The sequence below is a fragment of the Schistocerca nitens genome, chromosome 6, assembly GCF_023898315.1.
Source record: "Schistocerca nitens isolate TAMUIC-IGC-003100 chromosome 6, iqSchNite1.1, whole genome shotgun sequence".
Lineage (NCBI taxonomy): Eukaryota > Metazoa > Arthropoda > Insecta > Orthoptera > Acrididae > Schistocerca > Schistocerca nitens.
The window spans coordinates 151,492,864-151,503,637 of NC_064619.1; the positions used below are offsets into that span (position 1 = coordinate 151,492,864).

At 41.6% G+C, this 10,774-nt stretch overlaps 1 non-coding gene across 1 annotated transcript; it reads left to right on the plus strand.

Annotated features, from left to right (window-relative positions):
* Nucleotides 1-3,238: 3,238 nt before the first annotated feature.
* On the plus strand, nt 3,239-3,345 carry LOC126191745 (U6 spliceosomal RNA). Its single transcript, XR_007538463.1, has one exon. It is a non-coding gene; the product is annotated as a U6 spliceosomal RNA (small nuclear RNA).
* The last annotated feature ends 7,429 nt before the right edge of the window (nt 3,346-10,774 follow it).

Consider the following 10,774-nt stretch of genomic DNA (forward strand, 5'->3'; position numbering starts at 1 on the left):
GCTCATGTCAAGAACAGTAATCTGCTGTAATGTATTGCTTATGTTGAAATATCGCAAGTTCTGTTGCAGAGGGCTCCAGTTTAAGTTTCTGACACTCTTCAGATGCTGGGAGAGCTGAGGATGGGGTGAAGTATTTTGTATCCCTCATTCTGTGAAAAGTATTCCAGCCATTGATAATGGAGACAGTGAAATAGACATTGTCGAATACATATTGACAGCAACCTCTTCAGTGTGATATACAGTTGACGGCTCCAGCAATTGAGCTCTGTTAGGTAACTCACTTAACAACTGCAAATAAGTACTCACTTAATAATCTGAAAATAACTGCACTATATAAACACGAGTTCAGTGACGTCATTTCGGCTACCACCGTAAAAAAAGTAGAGAACTGGACAGGAAATCTGGGGAGACATAGCCTGTAAACTGAAAAACGAGCAGCGCTCGTGATGGGGGATGTTACCTTTCGAGGAAGAATGCTACAGCTATCGTGCAGGGTGACTAATAATCAATTTGCCCTCTAGCAGTGTAGAACAGTGTGCAGAGATTTACGTAGATTCTGTCCGTATGCGTTTCTTGCTTTAGTATTATTAATAATCCGTGCCTGCAGTCCACGTAGTGTTAACGCACTTCGTGGAAAATAAACATCCCCAGGGCATGTCTGCACATTGCATCGCTGCTGATACATAAGCTGAGCTGCGAAACGGTTAGCATAACTTTGTGAAACACCCTGTAGCTGCTTCTTGTGATATAGTGGGGTAGAAAAGGGTGGGCATCTGGCTGCTCGCTCTTCAGTTTGCAGAGGGAACTGCACGACTACCATCCGGCGACCTCCTTTCCCTCGCGCTTCTCCTCCACCCTATACCCAGTTATACACCCAGAACACAGTTCATCTCAGTATAGCTCTGCTGCTCTTAGACCTCGTACACACATTTAATATTTGTTCTTAAGCAACTTCATTTATCAAAAATATTAATTTTTATATCATTAAAACACTAGTTTTATTGATCTGATTTTTTTCCATCCCTTGCAACGCAGAAACCATGAGCTCTAGATATAAGAGTAATGCGACCTTTCTTGTAGGAAATTTAATATAATTTAATTTTATACTGCGAATCATCATCGCTAGAAGTTGTGGTTTTCGACTTATTTAAGAAAAACAAAAAAAGTGACCTTCAGATGCACCCACACCCCACCTGTCAGGATTTCTGTATGTTATGCATGGCATTCCCCTATGTGTAAAAATTTGCCACTACATGAATTTCTTCACCTAGTTGACCTTTTTTGTTCTCCGTTGACTGGGTACTATCTGTATATGAGTGTATTACGTCAGTATTTTAAGGTTTTTAAATCCGATCACTATGTATATAGAAATATTGAAAATCAAATTTTTGTTGCCCCTGGAAGCCGTTTGATAGTAGACAGTAGATACTCTGATCTCAAACGTAATGAGGTACCTGGAACAGAATGGGGATTCCGAAGACATAGATCATATGAAATTCAACTCGCCTTTTTCAAGACATGACATACAAAAACCATGGATCAAGGCAGTGAGGTAGCTGCAGTATTTCTCGATTTCCTAAAAGCATTTGACTCAGTATCACGACTATGCTTGTTATCAAAAGTACGGTTACAAGATGGGATATCAAGAGAAATTTGTGATGGGATTGAGGACGCAGCAAGTTATCTTGGATGAAGAGTCATCGAAATATATCGAAACAACTTCCAGTATACTAATGAACTTGCGGACAACATTACTATTAATCTTACACTTTTTGCAGATGATGCAGTTATCTGTAATGAAGGACTGTCTAACAGAAGCTGCACAAATATTCAGTAAGACCTTGATAAGATTTCTACGTGGTGCAAAGATTGGCAGCTTGTTTTAAATGTTCACAAATATAAAATAATTGACTTCACAAAACGAAACCACGTAGTGTCCTGTATCTGTAATATCTATGAGTCACTGTTTTAATCTGTAAACACGTGCAAATACCTGGGTGTAACAGTATGTAGGGATATGAACTGGAACGATCACAGTCTCACATGTAGGTAAAGCGGGTGGGAGACCGCGGTTCATTAGTAGAATTCTAGGAAAATGCAACTAGTCTACTGAGGAGACAGCATACAAAACACTCGTGCCACCGAGCCTAGAATATTGCTCAAGTGTATAGGATCCGTACCATATACGACTAACATAGGATGTTGAACGGACACAAAGAAGAGAAGCACGAATGGTCACTGGTTTGTTCGGCCCATTGGAGAGCGTCACGGAGATGCTGCTTACTGAACTGGCGGAAGGTTGAAGACAGACGCAGGCTATCCTGTGAAAACCTACTTGGAAAATATAACTGGTGAATCTGGGAATATATTACAGCTTCTTCCGGAACGTTCTCAGAGATATCGCGAAGACAAGGTGAGACAGATTATAGCATGCACAGAGACATTTAAGTAATCAATCTTTCCGCGCTCCATACATGAATGGAACAGGAGAGAGCCCTGATAACTGGTGCAAAGGTACGTATGCTCTGCCATGCATTTCACAGTTAATTACGGAGTATACATGTAGATGATGAAAGTGGACAAACATGTTACTTATATATATTGCTAAACTGGCAGTAATAGGAAGTTTAGGGAACAGTTTTTCCTCACTACAACATTAAAAACGTTTTTAAGTACATCCGTTGTTTTACAGACGTTCTGATGTACATTATTTATTTCGTTTGAGAATGTTATCGATTCGGCTAAGAACTGTGTTCAACATTACTAGTTATGTACTGATGTTGACTTCGCTTCCTTCCTTGTACAGCACATTCCAGGCAATGTGAGGTACTGTATGTCATTCAGTTCGTTGTTGGAGGTTCGCCTGCAATGAAATAAGACTATTGCGATTGGTACGTACAGATCCAAACGAACAATTCAAGACTAACAGAAGAACCTTTTTAACTTCCATGCACTTTCTTTTGTGGTAGTTTAGCCTACAATTCACTGCAGTTAATACCTTCAGAATCAGGCTATATATGTTTTTCATTGTTTCCTATCTCCGAAGGAGACTTCGAATTTTTCACTCCGGCCGAAGCTGTTTGAAACCCTGCGCTGCCTTGGCGCCAGCACAATCGGCTGCTGAATGGCAGGACCAGACCCCAAAGTGTAAAGAAATTTTCTCAGACTTCGTTTACAGTATTTCATTATAAATCAGTAAAAGATAGACCGCAGCTCGTGGTCTAGTGGCTAGCGTTCTGTACTCGCTTCTGTGGTACATACACGAAAATTGGAACGACACAGAGAAGATTAGCAAGGCCCCTGCGCAAGGATGACACGCAAAATAGTGACAATGCCGGCGCGATAGCTCAGCGTGTGCGGTCAGAATGTTGACTGCCCCCTGTAATAAAAAACTGAGTGAATGCGTTAATGATGAACTTGAACAAGCGTCATGGGACGTCTGCTCCGAACAAATACAATGACCAATACCGAACAAAATGAGATCAACAACAACAACAAAAAGTGGCTAGCGTTGCTGTCTCTGTATCACGGGTACCTTGATTCGATTCCCGGCCGGATCGGGGATTTCCTTCACCGTGGGACTGGGTGTTTGTGTTTTCCTCACCGTTTCATCATCATTCGGGAATAGTGGCGTGACTAGGGTGTGGAAAGAATGGGAATTTTTACGGACGCTGATAACCAAGTAGTTGAGCTCCCCCAAAACCAAAATTCATCATTATCATTAAAAGATGAACAAAGAGTGATTAATTGTAATAATTACATAAGCCAGTCACGGTAACCGTTGAAGCGCATTCACTAGCCTACAATACGTGACATTTTTTTAAAGTTAATTTAAAAATATACCTAGGCAGCAGTTAAAGACAATCAATGGTAATTTAAAATTAATCAGTTACTCTGAACAATTTCTGTTAAGATAAACGCAGTATCAGGGCCCATGAAAGAAAAACTTGAAATTAATAAATCATGTAGACACACACACATCCGATCTAATGTCTCAGACAGCTATACAAGGTGTACTTAAATAAACTAAATCCATCAGGGCGGCCTTGTAGACCCGTATTAGCAATCCAGTATTTAATTAGTAACACAAAACAAATAATTAGAAAACAAATGCAGGATAACAGGAACTTAGATGAGCACAACGGCTCGGATTAGTGAGGTAATCCAGTGATGACAAATGAAAGGAGAGCCTACAGAGACTCTCAGACATTAAATAATTAAATTAATAAAAGCTTCCCTTAAAAATTTAGTGAACACAACTATTACACAATTGTGGCTTGATAAGATACGAGCTACAGATCCGAGTCAGAGGAAATATGCACTTACAAGGACACAACAATTAGTGGCATTTTCAATGGATTAGATATAACAGTTTCATTATTCCCCGGGTTACAGCTTACGTCATTCGGGATCAGACTCCTCACAGGCATCGGATCAACCTCACTCCACTGGAACATGCAGGATACACGGAAGCCCTTTCTAGAACAGACTAAGATCTCGGATGAGAACCCGTTTGACACTGGCGTAACACAAGGACATAGGAAAACACGATAAAATTTTACGGTCGGAATACTACAATTATATAAATACAAAGTATCACATAGCGAAATTGAGAAATACACAACGGCTGGAGTGAGGTTTGAGATGAAAGCCGGAGCCCGTAATCAAGGCCAAGATCCATTACAATGCACGACTCTGCAGACATTTCATCCCTTGTCTCTCGCCTCCAGCAACAGCAGTTTCTTTACACGCCTTGCCGTCCACGTCGCCGTTGGCATTCTGTCAGCAGTCATAAACATTTTAGTTCGTTCATAAATTTGGTGCAAAGATAGTGTCGTATGGAAGGAAATGTTTTCACTTCATTTTATGTTTTTGTCAGCTGTAAATCGAGCTTGGTACCAACATTGTCGCCTGTGGCGAAGTGGCTAGACAATAGCGACGTAGTGTTCAAAATGATCAAATGTGTGTGAGTTCCTAAGGGACCAAACTGCTGAGGTCATCGGTCCTAGGCTTACACACTACTTAAACTAATTTATGCTAAGAACGACACACACACCCAAGCCCGAGGGAGGACTCGAACCTCCGGTGGGAGGGGCCGCGCAATCCGTGACATGGCGCTTCTAACCGCTCGGCAACGTAGTGCTCATTGTGTTACTGTGGGCTTTGTTTTAAGTTTATCATGTGTTATAAGTTTTGCTGTGTTCAGAGGAGATGGAGTGGTCTTTTTTTCAGATAGCTCTCGCGTCGAGTTGCCATCCTGCAATCCTATTGGCAGACGGCAGAAGTTTTCGTGTTCAACATTTCATATTTAACTGAATAAGTGTATTTTGCTTTCTTGTATTTTCATGTCTAAGCTTTCTATGTTTGATATTCTGCACATGCTCTCGAAAAGCGAATTTTGATGCATAATTTACTGCGACGGCATGTTGGAAAGCGAGGTGCCGAGTTGAAAAATTATTTTCTTGTAAGCTTGTCATATATTAGGCTGGTGCATTAGTTCGTAGCGTTGTTTTGCGTGTTGGTAGTCCCGTCGCTATAGGTGTATTTGTCGATTGTTATTTTTTATTTGTAGTTCACTGTTGCTATTTGAGTTTACTTATTGTCATTTTGAGATAGTCAGAGGAGCTGTGGACTCTTGAAAATGGAGTGCCAAGTGGAGAAATCGGAAATTTCCGGTATATTCTTTTGTTTGATCTCAACAGTGGGGTGACGGCAGCCAGAAACATTTGTGCCGTGTATGGGGATAATGCCACTGCACAGAGCACAGCAATAAAATGATTTTCTCCATTTTACGAGGATCGTTTTAAGATTAAGTGACTCTCCACGTTCAGGAAGATCTTTTTGATGAAGATCGTTTAAACGCGTCAATCGACAACGATCCACGTCAGTGTACTCGAGAACTGGCAGATGTGATGAACTGCGATCTTTCCATCATTGGGCGACATTTTCATGCAATGGGAAAGGTTCAAAAATCGGATGTATGGGTACCGCAAGCTCCAAACCAAAATCACACAAATCAGCGGGTGGCCATATTTGCATCTGACTCGAGCGCATGTATTGCTTCCATAGGTGTAACCATCTCTGCAAGCATTTATTGTCAACAACTGAGACGTCTGCAGACGCAGTCCATGAGCAACGATCAGGAAGACTGCATGAAGTGATCTACTCCGCGTGATAGCCCCCCCCCCCCCCCCCATTCTGCTAAATTGACAAAAAACACTGTACAGGTGTTGGTTTGGGGAAGTCATTCCACACCCATCTTAGTCACCTGATCTTGCGCCTTCAGATGTTCACCTTTTTTCTCGCTCTATTTCATTCAAAGAACTTCACTTCCCGATGAAAATACGCTCCGATCATGGCTCGACCAGTTCTTCTCCTCAAAACCATCTGAATTATACAGTCGCGGAACGGAAAAGTTACCCCAGCGTTGGCAGACTCTTGTAAGTAGTGAAGTAGAATATGTTATTGATGACTGAAGTGTCTGTTATGTGTACCTGTTGTGTTTATTAAACGTAAGGAAAAATTCTACGAACTTACGCGCCACCTCAATAAAAATGGGATATTGAAAACTTTGGTGGAACACCAGCTTCAAGTACCACCAGCTGCCACTGGTATTTCAAAACAGTTTCTACATCTACGTGATTACTCTGCTATTCACAATAAAGTTCCTGGCAGAGGGTTCAGTGAACCACCTTCAAGCTGTTCCACTCTCGAACGGCACACGGGAAAAACGAGCACTTAAATTTTTCTGTGCGAGCCCTGATTTCTCTTATTTTATTGTGATCATCATTTCTCCCTATGTAGGTGGGTGCCAACAGAATGTTTTCGCAATCGGAGGAGAAAACTGGCGAATGAAATTTCATAAGAAGATGCCGTCGCAACGAAAAACGCCTTTGTTTTAGTGATTGCCATTTCAATGCATGTATCATGTCTGTGACACTATCTCCCCTATTTCGCGATAATACAAAACGAGCTGCCCTTCTTTGTACTTTTTCGATGTCATACGCCAGTCCCACTTGATGCCCCACACCGCACAACATAGTTTCATAATAGAATTATAAACAGTGCTTAATACAGTATTATTGCGACTCGTGGAGGCAGCATGGAGACGGGTAGGCACCGCTCGCTACAGTGCGATCCACACTTGGGCACTCTCGCAGACAGCCCGTTATAAGCACAAGTGAGGCAAGCCTCATAACAGTTCTAGTCAGACGTCAACACATGAAGACATTTCATACCCGTGTTACCTATTTTATTCGTAACTACTGTGCACTGTTCGCACAGCTATTCTCTCATTGTATGACGAGAGACGGTACTATGGAATGTCGTCTCTATAAGTTGTGTCCAGTTAATGTGAACAGTCGACGAAATTGATTGGCCTCGTAAAAAAAAAAAATTCTGTACAAACGATCTGACGATGGCGATTTAATTTAGCTGAATCAAGTAATCATTGTTTATTTTTACGCTATCGATGGGCGAATAAACTTTTGTAATTAGAACAACAACCGTGTGTAGATTCTGAGATCGCCTCCGATGCGGCTGACAAAGTTTGGTAATCATCGTATTACACAAATCTCGTTGTTGTTGTTGTGGTCTTCCGTCCAGAGATTGGTTTGATGTAGCTCTCCATTCTACTCTATCCTGTGCAAGCTTCTTCATCTCCAAGTACCTACTGCAACCTACATCCTTCTGAATCTGCTTAGTGTATTCATCTCTTGGTCTCCCGCTACGATTTTTACCCTCCACGCTGCCCTCCAGTACTAAATTGGTGATCTCTTGATGCCTCAGAACATGTCCTACCAACCGATCCCTTCTTCTAGTCAAGTTTTGCCACAAATTTCTCTTCTCCCCAATTCCACTCAATACCTCCTCATTAGTTATGTGGTCTACCCATATAATTTTCAGCATTCTTCTCTAGCACCACATTTCGAAAGCTTCTACTCCCTTCTTTTCCAAACTATTTATCATCCATGTTTCACTTCCATACATTCCATACAAATACTTTCAGAAACAACTCCCTGACACTTAAATCTATACTCGATGTTAACAAATTTCTCTTCTTCAGAAACGCTTTCCTTGCCATTGCCGTGTTCTTCTCTACTTCGACCGTCATCAGTTATTTTGCTCCCCAAATAGCAAAACTCATTTACTAATTTTAGCGTCTCATTTCCTAATCTAATTCCCTCAGCATCACCCGACTTAATTCGACTACATTCCATGATCCTCGTTTTGCTTTTGTTGATGTTCATCTTATGTCCTCCTTTCAAGGCACTGTCCATTCCGTTCAACTGCTCTTCCAAGTCCTTTGCTGTCTCTGACAGAATTACATTATCATCGGCGAACCTCAAAGTTTTTAATTCTTCTCCATGGATTTTAATTCCTACTACGAATTTTTCTTTTGTTTCCTTTACTGCTCGCTCAATATACAGACTGAATAACATCGTGGATAGGCTACAACCCTGTCTCACTCCCTTCCCAACCTCTGCTCCCCTTTCATTCCCCTCGACTCTTATAACTGCCATCTCGTTTCTGTACAAATAGTAAATAGCCTTTCGCTTCCTGTATTTTACCCCTGCCACCTTCAGAATTTGAAAGAGAGTATTCCAGTCAACATTGTCAAAAGCTTTCTCTAAGTCTACAAATGGTAGAAACGTAGGTTTGCCATTCCTTAATCTATCTTCTAAGATAAGTCGTAGGATCAGTATTGCCTCACCGGGTTCCAATATTTCTACGGAACCCGAACTGATCTTCCGCGAGATCGGCTTCTACCAGTTTTTCCATTCGTCTGTAAAGAATTTGCGTTAGTATTTTGCAGCCGTGACTTATTAAGCTGCCGGCCGTTGTGGCCGTGCGGTTCTAGGCGCTTCAGTCTGGAACCGCATGACCGCTACGGTCGCAGGTTCGAATCCTGCCTCGGGAATGGATGTGTGTGCTGTCCTTAGGTTAGTTAGGTTTAAGTAGTTCTAAGTTCTAGGGGACTGATGACCTCAGAAGTTAAGTCCCATAATGCTCAGAGCCATTTGAACTATTTGAACTTATTAAGCTGATAGGTAGTTTTCACATCTGTCAACACCTGCTTTCTTAGGGATTGGAATTATTATATTCTTCTTGATGTCTGAGGGTATTTCGCCTGTCTCATACATCTTGCACACCAGATGGTAGAGTTTTGTCATGGCTGGCTCTCCCAAGGCTATCAGTAGTTCTAATGGAATGATGTCTACTCCCGGGGCCTTTTTTCGACTTAAGTCTTTCAGTGCTCTATCAAACTCTTCACGCAGTATCATATCTCCCATTTCATCTTGATCTACATGCTCAACCATTTCCATAATATTGGCCTCAAGTACATCGCCCTTGTATAGCCCCTCTGTATACTCCTTCCATCTTTCTGCTTTCCCTTCTTTGCGTAGAACTGGTTTCCCATCTGAGCTCTTGATATTCATACGAGTGATTCTCTTTTCTCCAAAGGTCTCTTTAATTTTCCTGTAGACAGTATCTATCTTACCCCAAGTGATATATGCCTCTACATCCTTACATTTGTCCTCTAGCCATCCCTGCTCAACCATTTTGCACTTCCTGTCGATCTCATTTTTGAGACGTTTGTATTCCTTTCTGCCTGCTTCATTTACAAATCTCATTACCCCAGAAATCTTAACAAGATACTGGTGCCTTACCATAGGTCTGTTTGTGTGATGGTTTGAGTGTAGTGTGTGCTCTGTACGTAGCAAATTCAGAGAGGGCGGCATAATGTAAATTAGACACCACTCAAGCAACACTGGCTGGTGAACGTATGAGAATGACATAAATCCTAACATAAATATGGCCAGGGTCACTTTACGTTTTATTGACAAAAGCTGGAGTCTGACAGATCTTCAAAACATCCTGGACAGTACCCCAGGGCATAATTCGCAGCAGGCGGTAGGACAAAATCTCATAATAATAATCTCAACAGGGCGGTCTGTGACCTCACAAAAGATAAAATCCATAAATATTCCCCATGCCATACAGGAAAGTCACCTCTCACATCACAATACGATTGGCTACACCCTTCCAAACTCTTAATTTAAGTGATAGAAACTAATGGTTTTCCCAAAGAAGCATTTACCATCTCATAACATACACCACATGGCCGGATGTTCAAAGAAACTGAGGTGAGGCACTGGAAAATAATACACGTTCAAATGAGTGGCACATCACATTTTGCTACCTTACATGTTCTTGACGCTCTGAAGAGAACAAATAATACGTATCATCAGGATCCACTGGCGATTCATGCAGATCATAGCTGCACTTCAGTATCTGAAACATTTTCGAAACACGCATTACGCTCATGTAATAAGGGATTTATCGCGCCATGTGATCGAGAGACCGGCAAACTTGGACAAGCAGACACTCATTTTCAACAACAAAAATATTATTTGCAAGGCGGATCTAGCTCCAACGCCCTACGTAACATTCTACCCCAGACTCGCGCTCAACAGATGCAAACATGTGCAAACTGTAGCAACATCAAGATAATCTCGAAACAGAAATTATATGAAATCTTATTGCTAAATACCAAAAAATATTACAACCAGTTTCATAGGCTATGCGGAACACCCTGGTTCTTTGGTGTTACCCATCTTGGTCAACAGGTCGTCTCCGACGTAATCATACTTCAGGATGTGTAGGCTTGGTCCCTACTTGCATTCGTTTTCTGCTCATTATTTAGTGAAAGCTGTTGATTGCAGTCTGGAGCTGGGTTCCATATTTCAACTATTCCCACTGCTCCGTTTAC